Source organism: Dermacentor variabilis, chromosome 11, assembly GCF_050947875.1.
Source record: "Dermacentor variabilis isolate Ectoservices chromosome 11, ASM5094787v1, whole genome shotgun sequence".
In the NCBI taxonomy this organism is placed as follows: domain Eukaryota; kingdom Metazoa; phylum Arthropoda; class Arachnida; order Ixodida; family Ixodidae; genus Dermacentor; species Dermacentor variabilis.
Genome location: NC_134578.1, coordinates 59,353,966 through 59,367,566, shown reverse-complemented (window position 1 = coordinate 59,367,566; position 13,601 = coordinate 59,353,966). Strand labels below are relative to the sequence as shown.

At 46.9% G+C, this 13,601-nt stretch overlaps 1 protein-coding gene across 3 annotated transcripts in view; it reads left to right on the top strand.

The window, feature by feature from the left end:
- Nucleotides 1–13,601, top strand: part of Pld (Phospholipase D) — a 170,596-nt gene that overhangs the window by 69,681 nt on the left and 87,314 nt on the right. The window contains exon 1 of one of the 3 annotated variants that reach the window (XM_075675896.1): nucleotides 1,336–1,483. The exons of the other annotated variants lie outside the window; for them this stretch is intronic. The gene's annotated coding sequence lies outside the window, so the exon portion shown is untranslated. Of the gene's footprint in view, nucleotides 1–1,335; nucleotides 1,484–13,601 lie in introns of those variants that run through there. 3 annotated transcript variants of the gene reach the window in all.

Below are 13,601 nucleotides of genomic sequence, written 5' to 3'. Positions count from 1 at the left end.
TATGCCTAGCATTCTTCGTTCCATCGCTCTTTGTGCAGTCCTTGTTCTCAAGCTTCTTTGTCAGTCTCCAAGTCTCTGCCCCATATGTCAGCACCGGTAAAACGCACTGATTATACGCCTTCCTTTTCGATGATAATGGTAAGCTTCCGGCCAGGAGCTGACAATGTCTGCCGTATGCGATCCAACCTATTTTTATTCTTCTATTAATTTCCTTCTCATGGTCAGGGTTCCCTGTGAGTAATTGACCTAGATAAACGTACTCCTTCACAGACTCGAGAGGCTGACTGGCGATCCTGAACTCTTGTTCCTTTGCCCGGTTATTCATCATTATATTTGTCTTCTGCATATTAATCTGCAACAAACTTCACGCGAACTGATTTCCCACTTGTTTAATCAGAGCCTTTCTGCGCGTCACACGTGCTTGAACTGAGGTAACTGGTGTTTGCCCCCCGAGCTTAAGCTCTGGATCTGCGACCTAGCTAGATGCCAACGGATAAATCATTTTGCTCGGCAACAACGCCGCACTGATGTTAACGATTTCTGTTTCATTTAAGGTGAAGAAATGAAAACCTAATGACCCTAGGAAGCGAATTTTCGTCTAGACCTCTTTCTTTACACACACAAAAAGAAAGAACATGGTAGAGAAAGCAAAATTTAGTAAAACGCAAGTATCAAGTTTACAACTTCGTACTTGCAAAAAGAACTTTTGCAAAATAAAGAGAGAGAAACCCCTAGTAAACACTGACAATGTAACGTAACCTGTTCCTAATTTATGAAATTTGTCGGCTTTAGATGGTCTAACAGGTACAGTTTACCAATATACAATATGTGTATTTTGGTGCAGAGTTCTACATTTGTGAACATTGCTCTTCAATTTCTTTTTCTCAACGTACTGCATTTCGGAAATTTTTCTATAAAATTGCAGACCCGCAACTTAATGTTTTTTTTTTTTTTTGCTTTCAAGGGTCACTTGAATTCTACCACAAATGCAATAAATTTAATTCAAATCGGTCCGGCCGTATAGTTCTCATAAGATCATTCCTATGCTGTCTCTTTTTTTTTTTTCACGTGTGTTTGAAATGACAAATCGGAGCCGACCAGATTAACAAGGACGCGTGCAGCTGAATGTGATCAGCCCAGACGTGCTACGTCGCCGATCGTTCACTCGGCGACAGCCGCGGACAGCCGCGTCAGGTTGGTGACGTTCTTCCACAGAGGGCATGATCGTTAACTCCGCATTGGCACCTGCGAAATGCGCGCGTCATCGCACGCGCGGTCCGATTGTTCTTCCTTGTCGTATCTGTCGGGCGTCCCCCCTGCGCATTTCCGGCCGCGCGTAGCCGCCTGCTTGTCATTTAAAGGAAGCCAGTTCCGCTTCCGGTGTTCCTCGGCACAGCTCTAGCTGTACTGCTGCTCGGCGGTTTCTTCGCTGTAGCTCGTCGGAGATTGTGTCGCCTATACGGACTTTCGGGTCCGGAGAAACGTGAGTGTGCATTTGTTTTGAAATAGAAAAGCGGGCAACACGATTGAGGAGTCTTTGTGTGTGTGTTAACATTAATTAAATTATGGAGTTTTACGTGTCGAAACCACTTTCTGGTTATGAGGCACGCCGTAGTGGAGGACTCGGGAAATTTCGACCACCTGGGGTTCTTTAACGTGTAGCTAAGTCTAAGTACACGGGTGCTTTCGCATTTCGCCCCCATCGGAATGCGGCCGGAATAGCCGGGATTCGATCCCGCGACCTCGTGCTCAGCAGCCCAACACCATATCCACTGAACAACGATGGCGGTGCGTGTGTGTGTTTGTGTGTGTATGTGTGTGTGTGTGTGTGAGAGAGAGAGAGAGAGAGAGAGAGTGAGAGAGAGAATGTTACGCACGCTCGCATGTTCATACCACACGAGCGTACGAAATATGCACGTGCCAACTGTGATCGGTGGCGTAGGCCGGGTTAGATTTAATTTCAACTTATTGTTGCTTTGGCAATACCTATTGCCGGTACATAATGCGCGATATTTTCTAGTTCGGCGCCGCGGTTTTGCTAGTCGCTTGTCTCGAAAGCAATATCTGGGTAGATCTTAGTATGGCAAGAAACGCTCGTGCGCTTAGATCTATGCGCACTTTACGGAAGCGCAGGTGGGCCAGAATTGATCGGGAGTCCACCGCTACGGCGCACTTCGTTATCCTATCCTGGTTTTTCGTGTAAAGCTTCAGAATTATTTTTTTTTAATCTGCCGAGCGCGCGACAGTGTGTTCTGAGGCAATTGTGTAGATAATTCCATGGAATATCTTTATTCGCTGGGTCCATGTGGACCGCACCCCAGTCGGCTCGTTTCCTGCAAGGATTGTTTTTCAACAAATATTATAGAATGTTCCAACACTGGGAGCCCTATATATATATATATATATATATATATATATATATATATATATATATATAGCGCTCGCTGCCCTGGTCGTTTTGACGTCCGTTGGTGCCGTCGCTGGAATCCATAAATCCCCGTCCTGTGTGCTTCTAACTGTATTCCGCTGTTTTCGCGCCGCTCAATAATAAGTACGAATCTTTTTACAACTCGTCGATCTTTCCACCTCACTGCCGTAAATCCTTCACGGGAAAAAATGGGAGAGAAAGGTAAATTCTCATTGTGCTGCGAGGGTCGAACGACATGCGAACCAATGGATTGGCGCTCGACGATTGTACCCCTCAGCCACCACGCATGCCGATGTTGCTATGGCTGTGGAGGTCTATACTGGAGAGTGCGATCGTGCCAGCGGCTGACGTCATCGACTGCAACGCGCGCTCGACATTCGTTTATAAGGCCTCGTACGGCTTCCGGTTTTGCTCACCGACGTAGCCCCGCTAAATCTAGCGAGGAAGAAAAGGCTCTTCCGAGTAGCAGGAGTGCGTTAAAATCTAAGCCCACAGATTTTCAACGCTTTTCCTCTGTACATTACGACAATTTTACAAGTCAAGGTTGCCGTATAGTTATACGATAAATTTTGTGTATTGATTTTAACGCCTAGCGCGTATGTCTTTTATGTCAAAACTTAAAAATAGACTTTTTCACACTGCGGAAGAATATAAAAACGCGCTTTGTGTTCCGGCGCAGCGGACTGGTAAGGCCCGTCGCCGGAAGTTTTCTTGGGGCCGCTCTCTCGCTGCTGCTATCGCGCGAAAGCTGGCGTATGCTTCCGCGCGCCTTCGCGTTCTGGAGCGTCGTCAAGTTGCGGAAGCCTTTTCACGAATTTTCTGCGTGTAATGATGCTAATTGAACGCGTGGCATTCTCGATCAATTTCATCCGATGCGTACCGCGGGGGGAGGGGGGGGAGGCTGATCTGAGCCGACGATGATGGGATGAAATGTCGCACTAATAGGGCACCCCGGAGCGATTTGTCGAGAGCCTTCTTTTTCTAGCGCTCGGTTTTTTTTTTCTTTCTCGTGTTTACTGAATGGTGCTGCACGTCGCCTTATTTTCCTCTAGGTTAGCGTGCGGCCTTTAAGTGGAAGCTTTATAGCTCGGGCCCAACTCCCGTGCGGCCTATTCAGATACACGTAAAACTAAAAAAAGAAGACGCTTTCCTGAGGTAACCCTTGGACCAATTTTAATTAAGTTTGTTGCATTTGAGAGAGAAAGTTAGATTGGTAGTGACTGTTGGAAGCGAAATCTTGACCTAGGGCCTCAACTTTGGTCGAAGAATTTTAAATAATTCGCAAGTTCGAAAAAGATAGACGCGCGAAGTTTATAAGCTAATGGCTCTGCATCAAAAATAGATATCGCGGTTCTGTAAACGGCATCCATTAGACCATTCAAGGCGGACAAATCTGTATGTCAATTTATATCTTACGTGAACTTGTTACGTCGAGTGCTAGGGTTCTCCAAAAGCTGTATTTCCGTGTTACTAAATTTTTTACATTCAAATGTGAAGTATCAATTTTGTCCGCTTTAGATGTACTATTAGATGCAATTCACATAATTGTGATATTTTCCTTGCTGAGTTACGGAGTTGTAAGCTGGATAGTCTCGTTTTCTTAAAATTATGGATTTTTGTCAATATTTAATAAAAATTTACAACCTCAATCGACAATTGCAAACTAACACTCAATAGACTTTGTTTGTCCTTTAAATGCATCAAAGCCCGTCAAATTTGGTGCCGTGGTTGCCGAGAGAAACGAATTCTCCTTCTACATGTATTTATCATAGGAGCACCCTTGCTAAAGCTTCCTCTAAGTGTTGAAGGCCAAAAATAAGTTCGATAAAATCCAAACGAATCCGGCGGTAAGAAGCTGAAGTCTTGTTTCAGTATAGGACTCAATTGCCACCAACGAACACGACTTGCACTTACCCGCCGCGATGGCTTAGCGGCTGTGGTGTGGCGCCGGTGAGCACGAGGTCGCGGGATCGAATCCCGGCTGCGGCGGCCGCGTTTCGATGGAGGCAAAATGAAAAAAAAAGAATAAAAGAATGTCCATGTCCCGTGCATTGGGGGCACTTTCAAGATCCCCTGTTTAAGCGAGTGGCAGCCAGAAGGTGAATTCGCTCGCTGCTGCAGGCCATCTATCTTGAAAGAGATCGTCTCATGTGACGGACAGGGTTTTCTGGTTGGGTAGGCACAGAAATGCTTACGCATATGAAAAAAGTAGCCGATGTTCGTTTTCTCGCTTAGAAATAATCTGTTCTCGCTAAGAATGGTGAACTAGTTAGCACAAAAGCCTAGTCTTTCAATCTAGCTCAACTTAATATTTCCCTTTTGTGTCCCTTTAACAGAGCTCTTGCACTAGGAACGCTTGAACACTGACTTGGGTAATATGGCCGTTCAAGAAAGCTCACGTGGCTCATCAGGGGCCATGACTGCATGCTCTGCGGATCTCAAGGTCGCGGGTGCGGTGCCGGTCGCGGCATTCACATTTCAATAGGGGCAAATGCAATAGCACTCGTATGCTTAGTAATGTACATAGTTAGGCGCTGTCAGAATTGGCGGCTCAATCCCATCGCTCGTGATCCGTTGTCATGATTGGAGTCCGGCATGAATTAGAAGGTAGCTGGTCCATGCCGTCGTCCAACTTATCCACGCTGAGGACGTTGATGAAGGGGAGGACTGCTTCTCATCGAGAACGAGGAATGTGGGTTTATTTACAGTATTTACATGCAGTTGATCATACTAGCATGACTGCGAGAGAAAGTACGTCAGTCTAATATGACTGCTTGAGAGAGAGCCTCAGTCTAACATGACTGCTTAAGAAAGTGTGTCGAGCATCCGCACAACAGTGGCTTATATCCACTCGGTCCCCCCTTGATTCCATGGGGACGGAAACGTTCGTCCAGTCATTGTAAACACGCCGCCTCTCCCCGGGACGGCTTACACACACACACACACGCACGCACACACACACGCACGCACACGCACGCACATGCACACACACACACACACGCACACACACGCACACACACAGGTGAACAGTCCGGAGCCGACGTCAGAGGGGCTTCGTAGAACTCGGACCTGACCCGGGTAGCGCGCCCGGGTAGGCATTCTCCTGCGTCTTAGTCGGCGCGTGGGAAGGGGCCTTCGTCGACGTTCCCGTCGACGAAGCAGAAGAGGGTGGCGTTGGTGGGTTCGGTAACAATAGTTGGCCCGCCGAATGCATTCAGTCACAATGGCGACTTAGTGATGCCGTGGCTAGAGGTTTGCGGCGGCGCTCCAGGAAGCGTTGACGCCCGTTGTCGCAACACACTTGCACCTCAGCTGGGCCGTTCTTAACAGCGCGCGTTAAAGAGCCCCAGGCAGTCACAATCAATCCGGAGCCCCCAACTACGGCGTGCTTCATTGTTGTGGTACGTGAAATCACAAAGCCTTTTTTTTTCTTAAGTTCGCGTGGCTCGTCTTATGGTTTCGCTGTTCATGACGCGTGAGCGCTGGCGTTCTGTTTCTGAAAACTCGAGTGCAACGCACCTCACTTTCCACGACCCGACCCCGACTGCTACGTTCCTTTCCAGCGATGTGCACATACTGTGACACGCACTCTGCAGCAGTGGGCTGTGGCCTCGAACGTTAGCTCTGCGAATTTCCTCGGCCGGGAACACGCGACAACGCTCGCTGGAGGCCGCTGGTTTCCCCTTTTTTTTTTTTGCTTATTAAGCGTTTGAAACGATGCTAGCTAGTTAAAAATTAAATTATGGGGTTTTACGTGCCAAAACCACCTTCTGATTATGAGGCACGCCGTATAGTGGAGGACTCCGGAAAATTCGCCCACGCCTGGGATTTCTTTTTAACGTGCACCTAAATCTAAATACACGGGTGTTTTCGAATTTCGGCCCCATCGAAATGCGGCCGCCGCGGCCGGGATTCGATCCCGCGACCTCGTGCTCAGCAGAACACCATGGCCACTGAGCGACCACGGCGGGCAACGCCAGCTGGTTGTCACGCGTCATTCAGACGGTTCCTGGGACGCCTCACTTTTCTCTTTCTTTTCCGAATCCACCCTCGACGGTAGTACAGGCGTAGTATAGCGAAACGTGCAGTCCGCAGGCCGGAGAAGGACACGCCTTCTCACAGTCTGCACATCAAATGCGCTATGCTCTAGGGAAAAAGAAAAGGAAAGAAAAGAAAGAACCGGCGTTGGGGGGGGTGGGTGTAGAAGGAGTAGTAAACGTGGTAAAAAGAAGCGAAAATCGCACGAGCCATGAACGCGGAGGTCGCTCGCCCGCAGCAATATCGCCGAGCGAATTTACTGCGCCGCCCAAGAGAGCGCGCGAACTTTTTTTTCTTTTCCGTCGGGGAGACAAGTGGTTCGTTTGGGAAGGTCTCCACTATCATCCTGCAACTCTCGGGGGAGGGAGGGAGGGAAGGAGCACGCACTCGCTTCGCGGTGCCTTCAAAGGGATGCACTCCCCCTCACTCCCATTAATCGCCACCACGAACGCACTCACTAACTGTGAGACCACTTTATTTGCGCACAAAGTACACTCTCCGCGCGCACGCTCATCACCACTTTTACGGCGGGATGAAAGTAAACGCGCCCCATGCAGCTCTTTGATGCAAGCGAAGAGCGACGGCGGCGGTAAAAAAAAACGCCAGCCGACGCGCCGCGCGTTGTCTTCTCCGAAAGCTTGCAATAAACGCGCCCCTCTGGAATGAACGAAGGAATTGAAGGACATCGGCGTGCCGTGAGTCTATAGCTTGGCATGCCGTAGTCTAAGAAGTCTAGAGAGAGAGAGAGAGAGAGAGAGAGAGAGAGAGAGAAACAACCTTATTTATCCCATCTTAAAGGGAAAGGGGCTGTTAGAAGAAGGCCAGGGAGGTTATCTTACTCGCGGTAGACCTTTTCTACCACCTCAGCCCACCTCAGGATAGCTTCCTGAAGTTCGGGGTTGCAGCTGCGCACGGCAACCTCCCACCAGCTCCCTACTACTTAAAACTCTACAACGCTTAGGGGGAGGGGACTGGGTCTTGCGTTGCCACATAATGTGGTTAAGGTCCGCTCTGGTAGCGGGACAGAGCTTGCAGGCTGAGGAAGAAGTCTAAGTTTACCATTTGGAAACGGGAAGCTCCCTCTTAGCAAACTGATGTTCTCAGTTTCGTACGAAAATTACTGTAACTGTGCAAGGTGGAAAGAAATAGTAATAAATAACGTTCGCCGATGTCCTGAGTACGGGCGTACAAGTAACGGAGTTATCTTTCGAGGCGAATTTCTTGCCCGTTTGCGCGACGAAATTGTCAATTTCCGCGCCGCGGGAGTTTGTTTTCTCTCTCCAAGTTGGTATGGGTTTCTGTCCATTTGAGCGTGCAAATTCTTGACACGCGAAAAGAGTATAAGCTGCCTGGAAAGATGTAGTCATTGCACCGCCGTGCTAAGTATAGCGATGTGGAAAACAGGGACCGACGTGAGAACGATCACGGACGGCGCTAACTTCCAATGGTTGACTTCGAGAAGAAGCACACACACACACACACACACTCACACACACACACACACACACACACACACACACACACACACACACACACACACACACACACACACACATATATATATATATATATATATATATATATATATATATATATATATATATATATATATATATATATATATATATATATATATCACGGATCACGGACGGCGCTAACTTCCAATGGTTGACTTCGAGAAGAAGCACACACACACACGAATAAAGCGGTGATACGACTACGAGAGCTCGCAGTCGCACCTCTACCTTGCGGTGTGAGTGAGTGAGTGAAGTAACTTTATTTTGGTCCAGAGAAGACGCAGGGAAGACCCCGCGCCACCCGGCTAGTCCCACGTAGGGACCGCCAAGCCCAGCTTGACGGCCCGATCGCGGGCACTCTGGACGGCCAGGGTTTGGTCGTTGAGTTCGGGGCTGCCCAAGAGCGCGCAGCCCACCTATCTTCCCGATTTTGCATCGGCCTCGGCAAACATGCGTATTGCGCAAGAAACGCGCATTCCGAGCCCTCCGCACACATGTACACCCAGTTCGTGGCTCAGCTTTTCTTTGTGGGCGGGCCAGGTCTGGGGTACAAATCAGCGAAGCGTGCTCGGCATAATTCCAACCAGGCTCTTCGCTTTTGATGTGCTTGGAATTAACCGCAATTCCGAAGGAACTTATTTGGACTCGCTGAACGCTGGAATCGCGTAAAAAGATATTGACCTTTTTGACGCGCACCGATCGATCGATTGATCGATCGATCGATCGATTGATTGATTGATTGATTGATTGATTGATTGATTGATTGATTGATTGATTGATTGATTGATTGATTGATTGATTGATTGATATTTAACAGAAGGTGTTTAGGCCTGGCTTTATATCAGACATACTGAACGTACTCAAAAGAGAGTTTTTGTTTGTCCTTAAACTTGTTTACCTTTACAGATTACTGGGTTGTCGCCGTCGCGGATTGCAGTGGCAACGTTGGTAGCGACACCTTGTACTGCCTTATCCAACTGCGACGCGTTTGATGAGTGTTCTCGTCGAGCGAAATCACAAAAGGGCAGTGTGTCAACCATTTTACTGCCACTGACGCTTTGCACGGGCGATTAAGTGGAATAATAAACCGTGCTGTAATTCATCATTACAATTCACATGAAGGAGATACTGGTAATACAAATCATCTTGAGTTGAATGAAAACGCTTATTTGCGAACTCCAACGACTGCCTGATCAATGAAACAAGAACAATGTGCTTAGGCAGATCAGCATAGTATACGTATTACGTATTAGTATTACGTATTACGTATCCAAATGAAACATATGGTATTGTGTTGCATGCATCGTGGTTACTGCAAATGGCTGGTCACGGGTTTATTAATTAACTTGGTATGCTCTCTGTTTAAACGTAGTGTGTCGCTAGCTTCATTGTTAGTAGTCGGTATTCTGCAAAGTGTGATGCCTCTACAGATAAGGTTAATGGAGCTCTAGTTTGTCCGCAAACTTCCTATCGTTTGCGGATTAACGGTTATTGGACCCGTGGATGGCCGTATAAAAAAGTTGGTAGCAACATCGTGTGGCGTATCGCTCAACTATAATCGTTTGAAAAAAAATGTTTGTTTCGAGTCGCTGTTCTTGCCGAAGGAAAACAATAAAAGTACTGCAGGTTAACGATTATCTCGCTACGAACGCTCTACAGCAACAGCCGAGTCGGGTATGTAAGTCATCGCGGTGTTAGCTTTGTGTGCTCTCTGGTTAGGGGCTCTGCGTCTCCAGATGCCACTAGCAGCGTTGGTACTGCTTTATAGCTCTCCGGGAGCCCGGTAGTCGGCAAACGGCAATACATTTACGGACACGCAAAAACTCTCTGATCTCTCTTATACCCGAACAGCGGAAACGTGGACGGTAGCATGGATGAATAGGTAGATATTGTGAGCAGTCGTTTTCAAAACGGGTTGGTGGCAGCTCTTTATCTTAATCATTTGTCGGCACTCATCATCGAACCATATAACCAGTGATTTGTACAAAAATGTTATTGAACATGATAGAACGTTACCCTAAATACGTAAGTCTTTTTTTATTCTGTGTGTCCCCTCTTTTCACGCCTCCAGCTATCTTTCCCCTCATGCACTGCAGGTTTATGAACTATTTCTCTTTTATATTGAAAGCCCGAGGCATCTGACAGGGTCACTGCATATAACTACACTACAATAGGTGATGATGATGATGTGATTATCCTGTTTCATATGGGGCGATAGAACATACCGCCAACTCCGTTCTTTAAAACCTTGTGGTGCATTTCAGTCTTTCGATACCTTCATCCTCTATGCTGTGATATTCACTGTACGAAGCTCGCTTCACCGCTGGTTATCCATACGCACAACCAATATTCCAGCCGTCTTTTGTTACAACGTCTCCAGTCTACACATCATTTTTGTCTATGCTAGTGTTCCGATTCTGGCCAGCATTGGACAGCCTACGTTGACAACCAGGAAGACAGCTTCGAGCCCAAGTAACGTAATCCATCTGCAACCGCCTGGAACATGTCCCTGCGACGTCACGCCACCTTGCTTCGAAAAGGAAGACCTAGATGAAGCATGTATTATTGATGTATTTTCATACGTTGTGTGTGCGAACCTATGAAAAGCACAACGAAGCTTACATTAAGTGCGTAAATTGCTGTCTGAATTTTTCTGTGAGCAGACTACTTTCCCCTCGAGACGCCAAGCCTTCTTCTCGGCCGCTATCTTGTCAAAGCAACGTAACTCGCATTGCTCTTAACTACGATGCTGTCTTCGCGAAGATGTCCTCATCGCCGGCTTCGTCAGAATTGGAACCAGACTTACGATGGTCACTGTCCCCTTAGCTGTCTGTTTAGCTGTCTACGGCGAGTATTGGAAAACATCCAATGTTTCCCTTACTGTCCCGAAAACGTATGGTCTCGTCAAGTCTAATTATTCAGTGTTCGTCTCTCTGTGAGCACTCTGAGATTCTGACAGTATGTACTCATTGTCATCTGTGTGCTAACCTTTGAAAAACACGATGTAGCTTACATTAAGTGCGTAAATGGCTGCCTGCATTTTTCTGTGAGCAGACTACTTTCCCGTCAAGACGCCAAGCCTTCTTCTCGGCCACTATTTTGTCAAAGCAATGTAGCCCGCATTGCTTTTTACTACGAAGCTGTCTTCGCAAAGAGATCCACATTGCCGACTTCGTCAGAATTGTAATCAGTCTTACGATGGTCACTGTCTCCTTAGCTGTCTATTGAATAATTAGACTTGTCGAGGTCATGCGTTTTGAGGGCAATAAGGGAAACATTGGCTCTTTTCCAATACTGTTTTCCAGCGCTGTGCAAGAGACGTGTTCATCTGAAAATACTCCCGTATAGCTTGCCTTCTCGGGCACCCTGACTTGTCTTCAAACAGCAGGGCACTGTCTTTTGAATTATCGCATTTTTTTTCTTTTGATTTCGTTGTTGCTGTTCTTTATGCTCTGTTCATAGCTAGCTTAGTGTACATTGCTCCTGTGATGATTATTTATAATAGCATCGGCTTTGAAACAAAGTGGTTGCAAATAGTCACCTAGCCTTCTTGAGCGGATCAGGTCTTTACTATGTCGATTTCAGTCCAGCATATTGCCTATCTGTACGTGATCTTGTAAGGTTACCTATGCCTGTAACGACCCCGGCCCGTCTCTTCCCGGCTATTTCTTTCATATTGATCCTCTAAACGTATCTTACTTACCTCCACCGCTGACCAGTTGTTCTGCGATCAGCTTTAGTTGACGCCTGACGTTTCGGGAAGGTGGATGCTCTTTTTACAGTTCTTGTGGGTGAACGACTTGGCATTCTGCTATAACGTGTGGAGTCCTCTGTGGATTGTTTCTGCAGTAGACACATGCATCATCCTGTTTCGAAAACTTGCTCCGGTACGTTTCTTTTTCGTTTCTTGTTTGTGTCTTCAGGCCGCCAGTTGAGGCCTCAAATAGCGAGGCATTGTTGTCGTACAAATTTTCTTTCCTGGTTTCTTGCTTGCCGCATATGTAAGCATTCACGGAATGTTTCTGCTTCAGTCTTCTGCATGCAATTTACCATCTCTGTTTCTCTCACTTGCCTTTTTGCGACTCTGTGTTGTCTGCTTGTACTTCCAATTACCCTGTGCTTGGTTGCCAGTTTTTGTGTCTTCTTGTCTACGCTTTCGAGGCGCACATATTTGTACTTTCTGGTCGCCCATTTCTTTTCATCCATGTTCCCGATAAAAAGAAAAACTCTGCAGCTCTGGTGCAATGACATCTCGTGGTAATTGGTTCAACCGCAGAGCGACCAAAATTTTTTTGGTGTGTGTTTCTGCTAGTTCTCGTCGCAAGTTAATAAGGAACACGCTATACATTCATGATTATGCTGTTGCCGGCGCTTTCACCTCGGCAACTGAATAGCACACAGCTTATTGCATTCGAGTAAAGCCTCATGTGGGAGCATGTGGCTCTCATTCGAGACTTTATTCGAATGGGGGGTGGCGTGCTCATTGGCCAATCTACGTGGAGCAAAGCAAATACTCAGGGAGCGTCACGTGACAGTCTTGAAGCCTAGCCGTAAGAATTGGTGGCTCATCCATCATTTGGAGTTGAGTGACGACATTATAAGGTGATTCTCAATCTGTCTTATGATGAGTGTGTAATGGGTAATGATGTATTCATACGATGATACTCAGTGACACACACACAGTGATCAGTTCATGGGTGTATAGGACTATGTGCTGTGGATTTCTGACCATATGACATGGTTTCTTTTCATTTTCTTACATATATTTTACATATATTGTTGTTTCCGCTATGGGAAACCATGATAAGCTGACTGCGCAACTTTCTTTTATTTTCATATCAATAAAGAAAAGAAAAAGAAACATACCCTGTAACCCAAGTTGGCGTGAAACATGTTCATTGAAGAGTGGCGCATACCCAGTGCCACATGCCGAATCACCCTGGTTGGCGTCAGAGATGTGTATTGAAAAGCAGCAGATACCCTGTGACCCAAGTTGCCGTGAAACGTGTTCACTGAAAAGCGGTACATGCTCAGTATTGCATCTCAACCACAGCGTGATGCTGTGTTTAACCACCGACTACTCGGTCACCCAGCTAGGGTAAAAGAGGTTTGGCGCATACATGCATGCATGCATGCATGCATACATACATACATACATACATACATACATACATACATACATACATACATACATACATACATACATACATACATACATACATACATACATACATACATACATACATACATACCGAAAACTGGAGAAAGTTCCCAAATAATGCTAATCAGATTAATAAATGAACATGCGGTACCATGGGAAAAGCACCCGAGCCTCGTGATGTACATAGTCACTCCGCGCGCCTGCGCTGAGTTCGTCGGCTTGTCTGCTGCGCCGCTCGGATGTTATTGTAACGCGCGGCTGATCGTATCAGCTGGCGCTCCGTGTCGAGTGTTCCTTTCGGCAACAGCGGCAATGCTTCCTCATTACTCGAGGCCCAGAACAAAAGGCATCGAAAGCGGCGAGCAGAGAGGGCGGCGACTGCTCTGTCGGAGTGGTGGTATGTACTGAAATGTGCGACAAAACAGGGCGTGCTCTGTTCCCAGGATTGGACGCGCAG